This window comes from Clavelina lepadiformis, chromosome 8, assembly GCF_947623445.1.
Source record: "Clavelina lepadiformis chromosome 8, kaClaLepa1.1, whole genome shotgun sequence".
NCBI lineage: Eukaryota > Metazoa > Chordata > Ascidiacea > Aplousobranchia > Clavelinidae > Clavelina > Clavelina lepadiformis.
In genome coordinates this window covers 17,768,890-17,789,002 of record NC_135247.1, presented here as the reverse complement: position 1 = coordinate 17,789,002, position 20,113 = coordinate 17,768,890, and the positions used below count along the sequence as shown (strand labels likewise).

The 20,113-nt window shown below is 35.2% G+C and overlaps 1 pseudogene across 1 annotated transcript; it reads right to left on the bottom strand.

Moving 5' to 3' along the window:
• Positions 1 to 9,392: 9,392 nt before the first annotated feature.
• LOC143468752 (D-aspartate oxidase-like) lies at positions 9,393 to 11,737 on the bottom strand (annotated as a pseudogene). The gene is made up of 7 exons (XR_013119021.1): positions 11,446 to 11,737; positions 11,137 to 11,323; positions 10,865 to 11,065; positions 10,647 to 10,777; positions 10,407 to 10,515; positions 10,054 to 10,189; positions 9,393 to 9,948 (listed from the first exon to the last, which is right to left on the bottom strand). The product of XR_013119021.1 is annotated as a D-aspartate oxidase-like (transcript).
• Positions 11,738 to 20,113: the final 8,376 nt, after the last annotated feature.

Sequence of the window (20,113 nt, the reverse complement as noted above, 5' to 3'; positions counted from 1 at the left end):
CACCGCGTACTGCATGTTCACCAATTGCTAGAAAAATTAGTCAGTTTGAGCGTGTTGGTGTAGTAGGTCTCTAATGAATACACTATAAGTGAAAATCATGCTTTTCAAAGCTTTCCGAAAAATTATATAGAAAGTGTAAAATGTAATTCACAACATGTTTACAAAATTGATATTACACTTGACCGTGAATATTCTTGCTTTAACCGATGCCGGTTCAACAATGCCAGTCTGGTAGACTTGCTATTGTAAGCTTCGTATCTCCATACTATACAAAGTAACATGGAGCAAAGAATGCGGTAAACTATTTCGTCAAAACAAACCAAACACCAAGTTTATAAAAGTTGGAAAGCAATTGCTGTGAGATGGACTATGTACAGGCAGGAAAGGCGTCAGCGGTCTCGCAACAAGCCACTTTTTGGTGTAGGCCCACAGCATAGGAAAACTGTAAGGCCTCTTTCAAATAGTCTAGAGTGGAGGCGTGAAACATACGGTTCGTGCAACCAAACATAAAGCCCGCTTAAAAAAGTGGTAGTACTTGCCGCAAGCCTGGTTTTGATAATTAGTGTCTATGAATAGGCCTATTGTTTAGTAGCCTATAGGCTAATATTCCGTTTGCAGGAAATGAAATTTTGGAAACTTGTCAACTATAATAGATTAGTGCTATGATTTATACATTGTTTATATATGACTAAGTTTAAACGCCTGATGTAGCCTAACACGTTAAAATCTATTTTTGGTTTTAAAATTTTGGGGTGAGGCTTACAGGCCTGCGCGAGAAGGAATCAGGTTTCACTGCACAAACATTAGCTGGTAGCTGTTCTGAATACTTGCATATGGTTCGACTGTACTGATACCAAAAAGTACTTGAAATATTCCTAAACACTTGCATTTATTGAAATAGGATTTCAAGTCTTAAATTTAAACTCGAATTATATAGCGCCGTCAAGCGGGACTCGACCGAGACATGGTTTCTTTTTATCAAAACCTGGTGATAACACTGGCCTGCATTTTTCAACTTCAAAATTTTTTTTTCACTAAAAACATGCAAATATAGCTAATTTTGGGGCGCTGATTCCGAATCTGTGGTCCGTTTTATTCTAGCACATCAGGTTTTTGAGATAACTGTTACACGTCATATAGCGTTTTTGGTGAATAATCGCAAATAATGTAAGGTGTACAACAAGCTTGACTCGAAAAAATTCACAGTTTGCATAGAATTGTTACACATCTTTGTCTTCTTATGATAAAACAATAAAGATTTTTGAAATATGACAGCAATAACAATATAATGCAGTAAAATGATTATTATTGAAAGCACACCGGTTCACTACCTCGGTATCTATTTTATTGAAAATGCGCGTCTACCTGATTTTCTCTCATATTTAGTAGAGTCTTCACTTTTAAGACACCAGCAGTAGTCAGCAATCATGCTGACATTCCACTTACCCTGATAGCGTTCCTCCATCACCATTATCTCCCGGTGAAAACGTTCACCTTGTTACTCACTAAACGTCCCACAATTATCTGGAAAGTAGTCTAGGTGGGAGGGTAAAAAGTGCATTTTGACGCTCATCCTACCCACAATGTTTTTGTAAGGCATCAAGCATATCTGTAATAAGCTGTTTGTAATTGGAGGCTCCGTTATTTCAATGGAACTGTTGGATAACAGCTTTTAACCCCTTCCAAGCTTGCAATTCCGTTATAGACTTTTTTTTCGAAATCTTCATCCTTCAACAGTTCTCTGATTTGAGGTCAAGTGAAAATATCTGCTTGCAGTTTAGCTTCGGGTAAAGACGAAAACTTTTCTTGCAAGTACCTAAATCCTTCTCCGTATTTGTCCATACCTTTCACAAAGTTTTTCATGCACTCAAACTTGATGTGCAAGGGCGGTAAAAAAACTTTTGCTGGAGCAACAAGAGGATGTGCCTTCACATGGAACGTGATACCATTGCAAAATGTGTTTAACTCATCATTTGTAATAAAATGATTTATCACGACGATGATTTATCACAAAATGTCAGGAAATTTCTGATTCAGCTTTGACGTGGATTGACTAATTTCGATGATCTTTGCAATTTTGTTACTACTAATTGGTTTGAAGCATCGAAATGCTTGTGTTTACCATCTAACTAATCAAATCTAATATATAGCCAAGCTAATTAAAATCGTGTAAAACTGAGGCAACATGTATGTTTGTGAATCTGTTCACACTAACAACACATTTTACTCACGCACGTTGCATTTTGTTTTACAAATCCTGTTTTAAGTGGGATCATATCAATAATTATAATTGCCCTAAATTTGTTTTAATATTTCATGAACCCTTGATCAACTCAATTCGTGACAAATTAACGACAGTAAATTTGTCATATTTTGAAGACCTTATACTTTTGTTTCCTTCGCTTGTTAAACCTATACATTGATTGGATAAAACACTGAGAGCATAATTTTTCGAATAAGCTCAAGTGTGGAAATAATAGTATTGTGGAGCTACCAGCATCTCTACGAACTAAGGTGTGTGATTGTTTTTAACATGACATAGCAACTTTTGTTTAAATAAATACAATCAAATATAAACGAAAGTTTTACAATTCTAAACAGCATTTAACGCAGTTGTACCAAATTAATTTATTTTGCAAAGCTTTCACTTCCTTTGTATTGGAAATAAATTTATCGTGACAGAATGTCAGGAAGTTTCAAACCTAGTTGCAATGTAACCTGATTAATTGTGGTGGTTGTGGCACTTTGGTAAGCCATAAGCTATACCTATAGCTGCTATAATGTTTGCTTTAATTGCTCTCAATTCCATTTAACTAAGACCGTTTCGTAGATTTGTTGCGTTGGTGCACTTTTGTGAAGCTGTACTATATATTTACTAGCTCAAATTCTTTTTCCGTTCATTCTTTCTTCTGGTATTTATTCTTTCCCGTAAATACGACACCCAGTTTGAAACGGAATCATATCAATAACAAACCTTGATTTTCTTTCAAACTTCATCAATCGCAGCATTCATATTCTGCCCATTCAAAACTTAAATGTGCACAAGTAAGAAAGAAAAGCTGTTTGCGTACTACCATGTACCACCTGGTATGTTACTGCATTTTATAACAGGATAAAATGCTTGGGTAACAGGATTAACAGGAATCACAGTGGATCAAATAAGATGTTGATGCCACGTAGCATAAAACAAAGGATGCTGAATTGTGAAAAGAACGACGACGGTTGCTACAAAAATGTAACAATGGCAAGAAACGAGATATAAAATTGGAATTGATAGGTACGCATAGGACTGGCGCATAACAAAGCATGTATCCACATTGCACAGAAAATATTTTCTTCACGAGAATTTGTGTCTTTGAAATACAAAAGTGAAAAATCATCGTCTCTTTCAATGGAGAGCATTAAAATGAATTTAATTACCAGCCTTCATTCGTTTAAAATGTTTTGTCCAAGACGTCTTAAAAGAGATTTAAAACATGAAACTGGGAAGCGTGGATATCTATGAGATCGTTTGTAGTTGCGCCAGACCAGTTGTGCATAGTCATTAATTGTTACAAAACTTCTTTTTTTTATTCACAAAAAGCATCTTTTTAATCAAAATTAAACATTGATGAAAAACTCATCCTGACTTTGTTGCAAGGGTTTCATACAAGCTTCGTAACGATAAAGTTGACGTTTGTAATAACTTGGAAAACATTTTGTCTCAATGACGTTTTCAAATACCGTAGTTATGCCGTAAGCAAAATTGACTTGACTACGCAATTATAGTCAAACTTATGGACTAAAACATTTGTGATTATTTATTATCTCGATTATGTAACAAATTTCTGTTACATAACACATTCATTTATCAAACTTTTGTTTCTTGGAAACCGTTTAGCGTTTTCCCAACGAGCAATTTTGCCATTGTTTGACGACATCGCGTGGTTAGTTCGTGCATCATATAACTGTTTGTTGTTTCTGAGCAAAGAACTTATGCGTCGACCAACCCTAGAAAGCAAACACGAGATCAAGTGTCAACGATGACACGAAAAATGTACTTGAGCAGAAATGCTTTAATTTATCAAACATGTTTGAACTTTTAACCGCAATCATAGGGCAGCTGTTTTGAAGCTGCTGAACTGATAGTTAAGGTCGTATATATTTGTTTTTTTTGCCGCTAATGTCCGCGCATAGTTGTTGCCGTAAATCAAGGCTTTGTCGTGGCAAATGCCTATGCTTGCTATTTACAAATCCGTTAGAACTTGTTATGTTTTTAAACCATGAAATTCTGAAATAGAAGTATAAAAATAAGTTACCAGACATTTACGACAATGAATCCAGTTTATTTCACAACGAATACGTTCTGCGGAAATGATCGTAACATATACGTTGCCGCAGAAAGCATCTCAACCAGAAATCCACAAAGCTTACTGCAAAATGCATGTTGGTAGCGCCATTTACCCCAGCATGTCATTGTCTCATTTTTACCGCTAGCATTGCATAAGAACGTCATAAATATTTATAACTGTCGCAATCAGTACAATAAAAACAGGATCATTCATAATGTGCTTTTATTTACAAAACTGTTTCGGACGTATCTATTTTCCATCTTCAGAAAAATGCAAAAGATGATTTGGTAATTAGACGTACTATTTATATATATGTGGTGGTGGCTGAACCGTATTAACCTAGTATTTAGTAAACTAAAAAAACCAAGATAACGGTTGGTCCTCTGACATTTGTTTTTGATTCTTCTATACAAGCTTTCGCAAACATAAGCTTGTTTCTTCAGGTGTACTAACAAAACGGTATCAGGTTCTACTAGTTACTAGTACTAGTAACTAGTACATAACTAGTACATAACATAACTAGTACTAGTAACTAGTACATAACCTGCAGAGGGCCAACCTATATCTTGTTTGTTACTGTACTATTTATTTATAGTAATACATAGGGTGCTGAAGACGAAAAGCAAACCTATGATGGTTGTACGGCAATGATGGCATTGCGGAATGCAAACATCGTCAATGTAAAACAATGAGATTTAAATACAAAATATAAAAAAGGCGTAGAATACACTATTTTATTGTAAATCAATTTTGCCTTGATACCTTTATGTCATAATGGTTCCTGGCCCGGGCATTTATGGGGCCTGATAGCAGATGGTGAGTTGAAAGGTGATGTTAGTCTTAAATATTTGTTGTAAAGCAACTAAGTCGAGGAAGAAATAAATCTTTCGCCAGGCTTAGCAAAGAGTTTGTCGTTTGTTACGGGAAGACAACCTTAAACTGCCTAACATTTGATCTGTTTCAAGCGTATTGTTATAACCTCGAACACAGTGATTAATTTTATCTTCCCAGTTTAAAGTATGATTTTTCCTGATTTTATTACTGCGTTGCCATAAATTTGAGGTTCTGCTTAACGGGATTCCATTCCCAAAAATTCGATTCTTAGAACTTAAATTAAATGTTAACAAAAACTATTATTTCTGTCTCAGTTGGAATAATTTACTAAATTTTAAAACATAGAAAAAAACTTTCCAAGAACACCCGAGGAAAAGAGCTAAAGCAAACTTTTGAAGGAAAAGTAAGCGAAGGTTAAGTTTGATCAAGCAAAGACGATTGCTGTGTAAATCAATTTTCTTTCGCTACAGCAAGCTTTGAATTTTGTATTATATTTTCAGAATTGAAGTTGAGGAAACGAATCTTGATGGGAAAACTGTTCCAGTTCTGCACAACTACGGACATGGATCGAGGAGCTGGTGTCACTTTTCACTGGGGATGTGCAATTGAAGCAAGTGATGCTCTCCAAACTTATCTGAAAGAAAAGCAATCAAACTCCGCTCAAGTTCAAAACTTGTTTTCAAGTCTCGCAGATTGTAACTCGAAATTTGAAAGCAAACTCTAAAACACTCTATAGTTATCTTCAAGTCTTCCTTGAATCCATGTTGTAGCAATACCTACAGACCTGGTTACTTTCCAATAATTGTGGCATATCTTAGTTTGTATAAATTTGTATTTCATACTTTGCTTGTGCTAGTAATTCTTCAAGTGTTGTAGAAATGTGTTTTACTTGATTTATTTTTTATTTTTTTTGTAAAATTACCGTTTGCTTTGTTTGTGTACTATTTTCCCTTTGTGTCACTTTCCGTGTTTCTAAAACTGAAACCATTTACTAACCAATGTGAATTTTTGCAAATTGTTGCTTTGGCGTGTGTGCTATGACGTTTTCTTTTATCTTGTAAATAAATCCATTTCCACAACCGCTGTACGTGTTAAGAGTTTACTTTTTATTTCTTTGCAAACAAACCTTTATGACCATGGTAACATCGATAAGTTTCAAGCGATGAAAGTATAAAGTTAGCAATACAAATAGATACAAATTAATGACAACTATACCATAACAACAACAAAAACCGCAACAACATCAACGTACGAGCATAACAACATTTAATAAATATCACAACAATTAAGGCTCACAGTATGTTGACCAAATAAAACATGATAATGATAACCTTACCCATATTAAGTGTACAATGCAGTGCAGTTTAACTACTATACTGCTTTATGTAACTGTACAATTTTCCTTCGGTAAAAATCGAAACCGTTATCAGTGTGTTTAAAGCCAAAATTCATTTTCTGGCAAACTTCACACCTTCAGTTTATTAAGCTTGGACAACATTTAGAGAAAATTTACAATGTCAAGTTGTAAGATAGTGATGTACAAAACATGTATTGCAAAATTAAGGCTTGTGTTTCTTTGTTTTATATTTAAGTTAGCTAAACGAACAAGCTACATAACTTTAGTCTTTCTTTTATGTCAATAAAGATGTAACAAAGTTAATGGGTCGGAAATGAGTCTTAATTTTGCCACCAAGTGGCGTACGTCTTAATCAGTCGTGGTCTCTGTCACAGTGCTAACATCTGAGTTATAACATGCTGCAAGTCACGTGGTATATGACGTCATTAATAGAAAGTTTGTCTATTTGAAGTCGAAGCTTTGCACCAACAACATGCTTTTTATTTGAAAGCATAATTTTATTAAAAAGATCCTAAAATAAAGAAATTTTAAAAAAACTATAAATGTATTTGCCCAACTAATCAGCTGCGGTAAGATTTGTTATAATACGAAACCGCTAAACTATCTGAGGGTAGAGTCGATTACCTGGCAATTGTCACGTAGGCAATTACGTCACAGATGAAAATGTTTTACGAAGCTGTTTCGTCACTGCGTCGTGTTCAAATGGTGATGCAGCCAAGGGCAGAAGCACTTTGATTGATCAGATAAAATTTTGATTGTCCTTAACTTAATGCAGAATATGATTCGTAAATAGATGATAAATGTATAGTAAGAGTTTGAAATGTAGAAATGGCGAGTAAAGAAAAACACGATGAAATATTCAGCTAAGGCAAACGACTGCTAGGATTTATTTTTTAGACTGCCCATAAATGTAAATGTAATTGATGGTGTGGTAAAAAATTTATATCTTCGGAATGAGGAACGTCTTTGCACGACTTCAACCCTTTGCCGAGCTTGAATTTGTGCAAGTTCCGTTAGAAACCAACATTTTCGTTTTTCAATGAAGTTTTGCCCGAATTTGGAAGTGTTCATTTGGACCGCTGAACAAGAGCAAGCATTGTTCCGTTCTTACGACGACAACGCCGCTAACTATCGACCTCGTCTCGTATTTCTGTAATGCGAGCCTGGTGCTCTAACTGCTCCATATCATCGAGTCCATTTGCGGCGTATTATGGCCTTGGAATACAGAGAACGAGAAGAAGTTAAAAAAACTCAACTAAAGTTTGGAAATTATCCTTCATTTACGAAGAAGCGTTGATATGAATTTTGTTAGCAATCTGTTCTTTTTTAGGTTTGTTCAAAAGGCAACATATACACAAAGGATAAACTTTGATAGCATACATACAGATGGGAACCGCATTTACCAACATTGGAATATCATCGATACAAAAGTTTACCAAGAGTGCTTCATTTTGCAAATTAACTGTAGACAGTATTTCACTGTCTTTGTTGATTTAAGTGATGTTTGAAGCCATGTAATATGATCCGAGGTTGTCAGCATAAATTCAGATAATATTGACACCTACGTCAGAAAATAATTGTCTACAGTATGTGACCCCGAACTTTTGAAAAGGCCTGACATAAAACGTTTACTTGATTGGACAACAACGTTTAGGAGAAACAGATGCGCCTTCGTGATTTGATGCTTTGTTAGTTTACGTAATACATTAATTTATTGTCCTATAGATTCCTGGTAACCCCAGCATTTCCCAGAATAGTAACTTTGCGGTTAGTTTTACCAGGTACAAAAAGATTGTTGCGTGCAACATTTTATTTTTGTGGTTTAGGGCAAAGATGTTAATGTTACAGCCAAGCCTGGAAAGCAAACAGACGATCATGTGTCAACGGTGTAACGAGAAATTTATCTGTCCGGGAAAGTTTCAATTTATTAGAAATGTTGTAACGTCGACCCGTAAACACACCCATTAGCCATATTCAAAGCCAACGGTCTTGTTTAAATTGGTATAAGCGCTTGGTAAAACCAGGTCATATTTTTGATTGTGTTTGTTCTAAATCTGATATATGACGCCATAATCGTATGACGGGATCTCAAAGTCTAGTTTGCAAGTTGCAGAACTTGATGCTTGTAGCCTATTCAACAAGTCATGCTAATGTGCAAAATCAGTTCCGGAATAATAAGCATAAAAATAGAAAATATGATAACACAATTTAAGTGTATCTTAATTTATGACGTTTTTTATTGCGAAATAACACATCTTACTTAAATCCAGCGTTTTAGCTACAAAAGTATTAAAATTTTTCTTACTGCAAAGTTACAAATATCAGTTGACTCACAGTTATTAGTGTTATATTAGTTATAAGTACTGTAGTTAATAACATTTTTCATTATTACCATTTTGGCATTGGATTAGGAAGGTCATAAACGGCATTCAGGCTATTCTTTGCATTAGACCGCCTAAACCAGATGTTAAGGTGAAAGGTTGTATTGGAATCAAATATTTGTCATCACACAATCAAGTCAAGATCGTCAGGATGCTACTAACATCATTGACAAGAACAAATACTTTTTGATTGCTGCCTTTTTGGCGACAACAAGTGCTGCAGAACGAACACTTTATTACGAAACATTACGCTAATGTTTTGCACATCTGTTTATTTGTTTATCTGAACATTATGATAAGTTGATGACAGGTTGATTTGTTTTTTATGTATTTAACCTCAAAAACAGCACAAGGGAGCAATTGATTGTCGCTGTAAATATTTTTATTTGGTATAAAGCTTTGTTTGTATTAATTCATGTCAATTCCATTAAACTCATTGCTTTGATTTGGTTTTCGGAATTATCAATACGCCATCTGAACACACGAATGTAAAAGATTAATTTTTATTACAGCGCATAGCATTGGTTTGCATAAAAAGCAGAAATAAATATCTCAGAAAGAAAATATACAACAAGAACTTGTTTATGTACATGCTAACTTAGAAGATTCGTCTCACATGTGATATTTAAGAAATAAGGTTTGCCGAAATCGGCTCGTCGAAGCAACAGTGTGTAGAAAATAACAAGTTGATAAAAAAATTGCACAGCATCAAGAAGACAAAATGTACAGAGAATTACACGTTGCAAAGGTTATATTTAAATGAGTCTTGTCGCAACGACCGATATAAACAAGGTCGTCACTGCTTGATCGAGAATTTGTTTGTTACAATTTGCTCTGACAGCTCAACGTGGCAGCATTAACCATTGGAATAATATCTTTGATGCTCAGCTGCGATGAATTCTTTGTTTTCTTCAGATAAGTTTGGAGAGCATCACTTGCTTCAATTGCACATCCCCAGTGAAAAGTGACACCAGCTCCTCCATGTCCGTAGTTGTGCAGAACTGGAACAGTTTTCCCATCAAGATTCATTTCCTCAACTTCAATTCTAAAAAACCAACATGGTATGTACAGGGTTAGATTAAAAGTTGAGCGACCTTTTTCACTTGACTAACGATGCAGATCCCACAAACAGGTCATGCTCTTTACAAACCTTATTGCACTTCTCCCCGGTCTCAGACCAACTCAAACTTCTTTTATTTCACCGTATTTCAGACTTGGACAAATCTTGAGACATTCTCTCCAGATCTTTTTTGTGTCTTCAGGATTTTCTTTCAAATTGTAATCACCTGTTACCACAAGAGAACATGAATAACTTGAGAAATTTCGTAGGCTTTCAGCTAATGATAATAAATGTTAGATGAGTAGTACGTTGGTACGTAAGTTGTAATCACCTGTTTTATACGACAGTGATCAACTGGTTCGTGCTAATACTTCATTTTTAAATGAGTAAAACATATTTATGCTCATTTTAGCTCTGAAAAAACAATTCACTTGCAACCGTACCAACTTGGTGAGTCCCACCAAGGACAACTTCTTCCATACGAGGTAGAATGTAAGTGTCTGTTCCAGAAATGTAGAAGTGGTTGATCCAAGGAGCTTTTACCACAATCACCTGTAAATAAACCAGAGGAAATGTTACTTTAAAATTTACAAACACTTTTGTTTAAATTATGGAATCTGGTTGAATAATTAAAGTTAATTTCAATTTTTCTCAACAAAATTTAAGCTTGGTTGAAAATTCACCTGTCCTCTGTCAGGTTGCATCTTCTTGTCATTTGTAATGAAGTTTGCATTAATACCAGTGCAGTTCACAATAAGATCGAAATCTTTCAAATCGGTAAATGCGTTGATATGGTGACGTATAAATCGCCCTCCTATACACCAAACATATATTAATGAAGGAATCGCAAATGTAGTTCATGGTTAGTTACTTTAGCAAACTGATTCATTTTCACACTTACCCATGGCTTTGATTTGATCCATGAGCCATGGCAAATACTTGGAGCAATCACATTGCCATGTTGTAAAAGTATAACCTGGTTGTTGAGGAATCATAAAAGCCGATTGTGCTTTTGGATCGATTTCCCGAAAATCAGGAAATAATTTTGTTGCATATTCAGGAACTGCCCCGCCCATAATATAACCAGACACTGGGTTAATACCTGTAGAAATTAAACCTTTTTAATTTCATATATTATAGTTTGTTTAGTGGAGATCATAGCAATATACTCACCCATTTTGTACGCATCGGGATTTTTGTAAAGCATTTTCAACCAATCCATGGTCTTTTCAAACCATCCGAAGAGTTTTGGTTCATCTTGTCCATCAGCATATGGTCGTCCGCATGGATAGGGATAGATGAAACCAGCTGCCACATTTCCAGTCGTTTCAGGTGAGCATTTGTCAAAGAAGACGGTTACCTGTTAAATAACTTTGTGTTAATGTTAACTTTGAGTTTAACTTGTAACCAAAATTCCCAAAGTATGATGAACCTTTTCGCTGCTACTAAATCATCAAACGTTTGAAAATGTCAGTGACTTACCTTGCAATTGGGTATGTCTTTCATAACTTTGTAAGCAGTCGACAGACCCATGATACCAGCTCCAATAACAGCGATGTTAAGGGACATTTTTTTTATTTTTTAAAAAATACGACCACTATTGATAACTTTTGTAACTAATTGATGTTTCTGCGAAAACCCAAAAAAATGATCAGAGACTTTTTACTTAAGCTTCGTTCACGATATCGTTCTTTGCCGAAAATTTCACTAAATATCTTCAGTCAATCAGCACAAGCGTTAGTGACCGCTTACTTGTACTTTGATCTGATACCACAGTAAGCGATATGTCACTAACTACCTTTCCCGAAATGCGTTTGCTTTTATAGAGACAGGCTCGATGTAAAAGTCCCTTTGTAGCTGTTTTTAGAATCTACTTCATTTTAATCGTTGCTTCGTATTTCTGTCACCTACGTCAGAAATCTTGCTGTTTGTGCCAACGGCCTTATCCTGGTTATACGAAGGTTTTGTTTCTTTCCTGCCGAAGCACAAAGAAATACATTTTTTTTGTTTGAAAAGTCTGGATCTTCCTGTTTTGACAAACTTTGTGTCGTCACTATCCCTATTACTCGGGGTTGATGTGTTTTCTGCCACCGGGTCAACTTGTTGTTTAAGTACTTTCAGGAGAATGGTTCATTGTTCATGCGTGAAAATGAAAATTTCGAAACCATTTCAGCTCTAGTTTTTCTAGACGATATTGCTGAAAACGCTAATCCTGATTGTTTGATCAATATTAGACATTATAAGTTTTCTGTTTAACCTCAAACAAATATTTAATTGCTACAAAATATCAAAACTACTGTATTGCTTACATCTATATCCGCCTAAATTATTTTCAAAATGTATTCTGGCTTATTTGGCGCTCGCTTTGTCAGCGCTTTAGACATTTCAAGTATCATGTATGTTATATACCTTTATTGGTTATTTCAGTCCCCAAAAACTATATGACCACGTCATCTTACCCATTCACAGTCGCAACAAAATTTACAAGAAAAGTTTGGAACAACATGATATTTGTCGAAGCGTGAAACCGTGACGTGACCTCGTTATTTTAAAAGCGCTACAATGTATTGGCTGTGAGTGTCTTGTTACTCTTCACGTTAAATATGGTTTCAATATCGTTTGTATTTCATACGTTGTATAAAGCCAATGCGTTTTTTTGATCTTTAATATCTGAACTCTTTTGCTCTTTAACCCCTTAACAAATGTAATTATTGTTTCATGTCTAACTGAAAAAAACCTAAACCAATGTCGTATCAATCTATCAGAAGATAATTATTGTACAGATCAAATTAAAACCAATGCCGATTTGTATTTTAAACTATTGGTTTAGAGTATTCTTGCACTTGATGCAATCAGTACCAGTTTAGTTTGGATAAAAAAAATTTCTGTAAATTATGACCTTGTGTATTAGTAACTCATAATTTAAAGTTTTTGTCAAAACACTTATGGCAAATAACATTTTCATTCGCTGTTTTCTATGTGCCTGTGATATTTTTGTTTGTCGAGAACAAACTCGTGCGTGGATTAGTTTTTTGCTCTACGTTTGTTTGGTGAAACCACATATTTGCGATAACACGTCAATTCCTTCAAAACACAAACCCAACTACGTGCGTTTCTGTGACCGCAACTTTGTCAGGTTTCACTGTTGTTGAGCAGCCGAATCACTAAACCTTGACTTCTCATACCTACGAAAAAGCTTGAAATGCGCAACAACAATCTTTCATGACGTACCATTTTTGGCCTGCTTCTCTGGCAGTAAGCCGATCACCACGTACTCAGCATACAACCAGAAGACGTCGATTAATATAATATACATAAACAGAGACGATAAAACACAGGTTTTTGTGAGAATCAAGCCACAAACTGTGGTGTTCAACATTGCTATGTATCATTACCCGTGCACAGGGTCCAGTTACGTCATTTATGTAAATCTTATACTTAATCATTTAAAAAACACATTTTTTTGATTTGGGAACTGTGAGAGATCCTTGGTCTCATTCGACCGAGAATTTGACGCAGTTTCGAACTCTGGTCACGTTTTCGTTTAATCCTAGACAAGTTAGTACAATAAGCTTGATATAATTCAATCGCAAAACTTGTTTTTCGTTTTTACTTTACCGTGCAGTGTAGTTGTATCGCTTGTATCACCTAAATTCCTGTAACACGGATTTCCAGACAATGATGACTAATTGTTTGACTTGCGCAATGACATTGTATGGGAGAAAACTCCTCTGCTTTAAAATAAACGAGGATTAACGAATTTGGAATAAAACATTTCCAACGAGTTTCGGTTGTTCATGTTCCACCATCCAGTAATGTAAAGTGCTTTTACGTTTTATTACGTTGTCAAAAGATCTCTGCAAATGTCTGCACTGATGTCTATGGGCAGACAAGTTACGAGCAATAAACTGGCAAACGATTGTATGAAACATTTCGAAAATACAGAAAAATAAATGACAAATAAATTTTAGTTTCCTTGAAATTCTGTATTGGCTTTTTTTCTTCTAAATTCTGCTACTTCATCATTGCTCAAGATCTGTTTCATTTGTAATGAACAGTTCGATCGGTAATATCCGTTCAAATGCTTTGCGGTTTCTTCAATGAGTAAATCCATTATTGCGATTTCCTTGTTAGCTTTCAATTTTTATAACTTTGTTTATACAGAGATGTTAAATTCATATTTTTTGTTAAGTCATGAAGGTCACACTTCTTGTTATAGCTGTATCCATATTTAGCGTAGTCGCCCATGAATTTAAAGCCTGCATTCATCGAGGCATTACATGCAGTTGGTGGACTGTATGCTCGATGTTTCTCTGTCTTGTTCCAGATGTCAGTCCCCTACATGCTAACATGCTAATGACGAAATGTTCTTTGCGTGTCGTTTTCCTTTATATATAGTTGACTTGAAGTCAAAACAGTGGAAAATTTTACAAAATGTTCCACATTCTTAATAGGTTAGCTTTGAGCTATATGACGTTGTTGGTGACCTCATCAGTCATGACGACATTAACCACATGTATTTGTTATGTTTGTTCCCATAGAGATTTATTTTAACGGGAAACAAACTGACCTTTCAAGGAATTTCAGTTTTCCTAATTTAATCACCAACAGTTTGCACAGATGTAGAGAGTTTTAAATACAGGTTTGACAGTTTATCATGATGCATGCGAAAGCGCACAAATAAATGTGTTGTGGTTTAACGATCATAAATTTGAGCATTTGAGCACTTCATTTTTGATCAAGCGATCGCAGCAGGTGACGTCGAAAATAGAATTTTTTACGGTCTTTTGTTTCTATTTGTTGTCGTTTCGTTAAAAGTAAAACTTGTTCCGGTTAGTCGAGGAAAACATTTACATGAAAAGCACACAGGCACAGGAATAGTTGTTTTGCAATAGCGGTCATGACTTCAACTTGTTTACCGATGATAAGGAAAACGTCACTATGTGACAAAGAAATGTGTCATTAAATAAATATTTGAACGGCTGACGAAAAAGATACCTTCCTCTTTAATTTTAAACTTTGTTATTTTCACCTTTCTGAGCAAATTCCCCTACTTTGGATGCAAATCCTAAAGTGAATACATTCTTTGTAGAAACTTATCGAAATACTTTGAAATAGCTCAAGTTGGACGTAAAAAAAACAATTTTTTCAACGTTTTTATCACGTGCACAATGACTTAGTTTGCAACGCATGATCTTAATTTCTTTCCAACATCAGAAGAGTTTCTTGTTTGTGCAAACTTGTTTGTGATTGCGTCATTAGAAAAGCAAAGACTCGTTAAGCGGGAGGATTGTCGGTATTCTATAAATCAAGTAACGATTGCTTTTCTAGGAATAAAACTTTACGTGGTTATGCGCTTTATGACATAAAGTCACTGGCTCATCAACAACATTAGTTTCGGGAATTTTCGTATTTTGAACATAAAATGAGTTTTTGCGATACTTTATGTTATACTTTATGCCAAAAAGTTTATGGCATAAAACTTTCCTTTTAAATCAAATCAAAGATCTTATATAAAAGTTTGCATTAGCAACTAATAAGACTTTCGTACACTGCCAGGTTCTTATCGAGGTAACGGCTGCTTCAACAACCGGGCTTTTCTTCTTACTGCAGTCACTTACACAGTCAATCCCACCTTTTAATGACATGGAAACAACGCACAAACGTTTAACCGCTAGTTGGGGTGTCTACTAAAATACTCGTTCATGAGTAAAAAGAAAAACAACCTCTTTCCCCAGCCAGCCACATCCAGACTAAAAACATATCAATGTCAGCCACTCTTACCATTCTAGCATGTGGCACACCGATCTAATCAACCCAGGGAGGAGAACGTTATCAGGGCGATGGCCGCTCCAGCGAAGCGCGTTCAATGTTCCGTGCTTGCTACAAAGCTCTGCATTTGACTCTCAACAAAGTGGTGAACGGCGATTTCGTTTTGGCCCAGTTATAACTTTGTGTGAAAATTTTAGCTTTCACTTTGCTTTTTTATGATAAACCGTTTTTAAAATTGAATGTCGGTGATGTTTTGAAAGACGTTACCTTGCGTTATATGCGTTTTTGTCAGAACTATTACGTTTACAGTTTTTCAGAAATTAATGAAGTTGAATACCGGACGAAGCCAGTTATTATTACTCATATATTTATTTCAAGGCAGCATGACATAGTTAAGGATGTGTCTAACGCGAAGCATTTTTAGCTTCTTAATTTAAAACGTGGGAGAACGTTTTAAAATTCCCTTTCGCCCTATTGACCAAAACTAGTCTAAATCTAAAGTAAGTAAATCCCAACACCACCCGGCGTTTAAACAGGAAATTATAGTCATAGTCGTATCCGAGAATAAACGGAGAGAAATAACCAGCCTAAACATAGCGCTGTTTGTCACGACAATGAACATCACGACGCTCAAGGAAAGAATTTTCGTGCGCGATTCTCAAACTTCTGATTGAGAGATTCTATTGACAAGGCATGTTTTGATATCATCGTATTTTGATAACATCGTTTTTTATCGTATTAAACAATAGCATTTTAATTAACGTTGGCTGCGATATAACTTGAACCTTACACTATGTTTGTTGCGTTTAACACGATACTAACTGTACATTTTAACAGTTTTACTTCTATCTGTTGTAGAAGTTTGTGACAGCGTTTTCTTTTCTAATCCAAGCACATTTATTTTATAAATTAGTCCGTTGTAAACTATTGTGATTGACATTTTCAGATTAACTTGGAAATTTCTTCACGGTATTTGAATTATGACGCAAATGTAACTCTTGCCACGGTCTCGGTTGATTAGAGCACAATCTACGCAAACAACCTTGTTTTTTTGACAAAGCAGACGCTTGATCTTATTTAAAGTGTTTGAAGTACAGAAGGAGGTACTAATGATATTAGTTGCAACAAGAACCTTCTTATTTTTGCCGCCATCGCGACCAGAACAACACGCGATTCCAGGTAAATATCAAGCAAATACTGAGCTTTTTAATTCAACTACACGGTGCTTAAACCCGCTAACCACAAGATTCGCCATGGGAGAGAAATTAAAGTCGTAATCGGCATTGTCATTATGAGGTGACTTCAGTAAGCGCGCTTTGTCGGTAAGCGGATGTTTTGTCTATGACAGCTGTGTACACAAATGATTGGTGAGCCAGGACTAGACGCGCATTACTATTTGGTGCTTTTTGCAGGGGAATCACCCCTTAATCGAAAAGCCATTGACAAATTATAAGCAGTAGCCTGGCGTCGTAGCCTCAAGGTATGCGTTAGCACTTTACCGATTTAAACGGATAATAACATGAATTGAGATAAACGATATTATCATACTTTATTTGTTAAAACGAGTAAGGTGATATCGTCAAATATGTTTACATTTTATTTTTAAAGAATGAACTGAACAATGACAATCGTTCTAAAACAACAGAAGTATTTGTAGATGTGTTTTTTGCGACGATGGCTGTTACTTTTAAAAGGAATTATTCTAGTATATATTATATGCCGTATAAAGCAAGTGAATTTGTAATTTTTGGCTATTAACTTTTTTACGGCGTCATGTTTCATTTACATCGAAAGCTTGTTTGCGCAAAACCTTGTCTTACTTTGTGTTGTAACGACGGTTGCCGTCGTGGTAATGACCTGATTCAATTTTCTCAATCTACACATTTAACCCAATACTTTTACTGGACGAGTATATGTAGAGTAGCTACCAGCTAGTAGCCACAGCAAAATGCACAAGTACAGGTCGTACAGTACATTGATTACCCGTGTAACATCTTGTTGCCACCCGGGCCAAAAGAATCTTTCTGCTACTTTCGCGCGGGTTTTAGCGATACCCGAGTGCGCTTTCCCGGAAGCGTCAACGTCAAGCCGACGGAAGCGTCAACGATTTCTCTTTAAAGTGTCCGGAACTAGGACGCGTGGTGTCACCAACTGGCGTACACGGCTGTGAAGTTCTCGTGGCTTGCCGATTGTTGACTTAAATAGAATATAACGATAGACAAATACTCAAATTTAGTCTTATTAAAAAGGGATTTGTTTACAAAATTTTGCATCAAAAAACTTTTATGTTTTTACCCTATATGCATGATGTTTTACCAATGTTTTGATAAATTCAGTTTCACGTGACCTATAATAACACGGCAATCACGAGTTACGATTAGTGTATTTCATGTTTGGAAATGCTCAAATCAAAGCAAGCTGAGGTGGTTTCTAAGAATGTTTTTTACCATGACACACCTTCAATCTGCGGCTGTGCCAACCATCCCGTAAGGTGATTAAATGCAATCGTTGCCATTTTGTTTTGTTATAGTATTCAAACTGCAAAGTTTAAGAGAACACAAAATAACCAAAGTTTAAATGAGGTCATAGCTAGCTTGGGTCGCCCAGCTATGTTATTCTCTGAACTTGTTTATTAAGATAACGAAATAACTTTGCAAAACCTACTTTAGGCTTTTTAACAGCCCTTAAAGCTGTGTTTTTTAATGCGATAGAGTTTAAGCCAAACCCAAAAATTAACACATTTATTCGGGAAGTTAAATATGCCGATATGTGGTCAAGTGCAATGTCACGATGGCCATCTATTGATGGTTGTAGCCTGAATAATCTAAATTTTAATCAAGCTTTTTATGGTAGGTTATGGGCACGGTTTTATAACTTTGGTCAAGGCTCATGAAAATGCGTTTTCATCATGATTTCGCAAAAATATATTTTCGTTTTGTCTGAAAGTTTTTCGTTGTACGTCATATTATGTCTGATATCGCGCATAAGTCCATGAAATATAGCCCTCAGCGAAAAAGCGTTCAGTTTAACTTTTTATAGACCCACTTGTTAAAATTTATTTGAAGTCAAAACAATACGATTTTCCATGGTTATGTGCTTGAGTATTTTTTATGAAATTAAAGCGCTTTTGCTATGAATCGTAGATAATTAATTGTTCATAAAAACATTTCGTTGTTTTGGGGGTAAACGTTTTACTGTGGTGCATCCCATTTTCTCTCTTGCGATATTTGTCTGAAAACGTTTTGTAAGTTTTAGTAAAAAAAAAGAAAAATTTCACAATGAATCTGCATTATTTTGTACTGTTTTGACCAATTTGTTGAGCTTGTTTGAAGTGTCAATAAAAAAGTTGGGAAATCAAGCACGAAATGTTTTACCTTGAACATTGTGATATTCATTCAACACATATCGCAGATATCGCTATTATTATGCTTGTATAATTCTCACAATTTCATCTCATATATTGATTTATATGTCTATGTCGTGTCTTTAGTTTTCAATTAATGGCGTATGATTTTGGAAATCGCCTTTGTCTGAATTTCAAACCGGGTGCAGTATAAATTCGTGGTTTAAAACTTAATGGCAAAAGAGAAATTTCAAAACGTCATTTCACTGCACAATTAAAGAAATTGAACCCTTCACATTGGACAAACCCATTTAACCAAGCATGACGTTTATTTGAGCTCATCTCGCTGTTTTTAAACAAATAGTTTCAAAATGAACTGGTTTTCTATGTGCATGTGATAATTTTAAATAGTATTTCCTTTTATGTAAAGAAGCAAAATCGCTACACACAATGTACTTGAAATGTTATTGACATAGAATTTTAAAACGGCTCATCATAAAATTTTTTTTATAACAAATCACTTATTACACAAAATCATAGTTAAGCTAAAACAATACAGTCGGGTATATCTTGCATCGTTTACTTGATCGATAACGTCTTATAACGAAAAATACTTAGAGCATAATTTGCCTTGCGGTGTCATGCGGTGTAAGTGCAAACCACATAAAAACCACAACTCTTTTTACACGTCATTAAAATACTGGCAACGTTAGAAATAAGAAACGTTACGTCACGGCAAAATTCACTCGAAAAGGTGTTTTTTAAGCCATAACAATGGGAAACTGAAGAGTTTCCATAACTACAGAAGAAATCCCCATTTTGATCATCGTGTCAGCTGATCACTATAAAACACATCTTTTTGCTATAATAACATTGTCGTCATAATCGATAAGTATTATGACGTCACAAGCAATAATTCTGAATAAATATTCTTGTGTCTACAAGAGATTTTTCACGCAATGGTCTTTATTCAACTTGCCACAAAAATGTTTACTTTTGTGAAAGGTTTGCATTCGGTGAGATGAGTAACTGCAA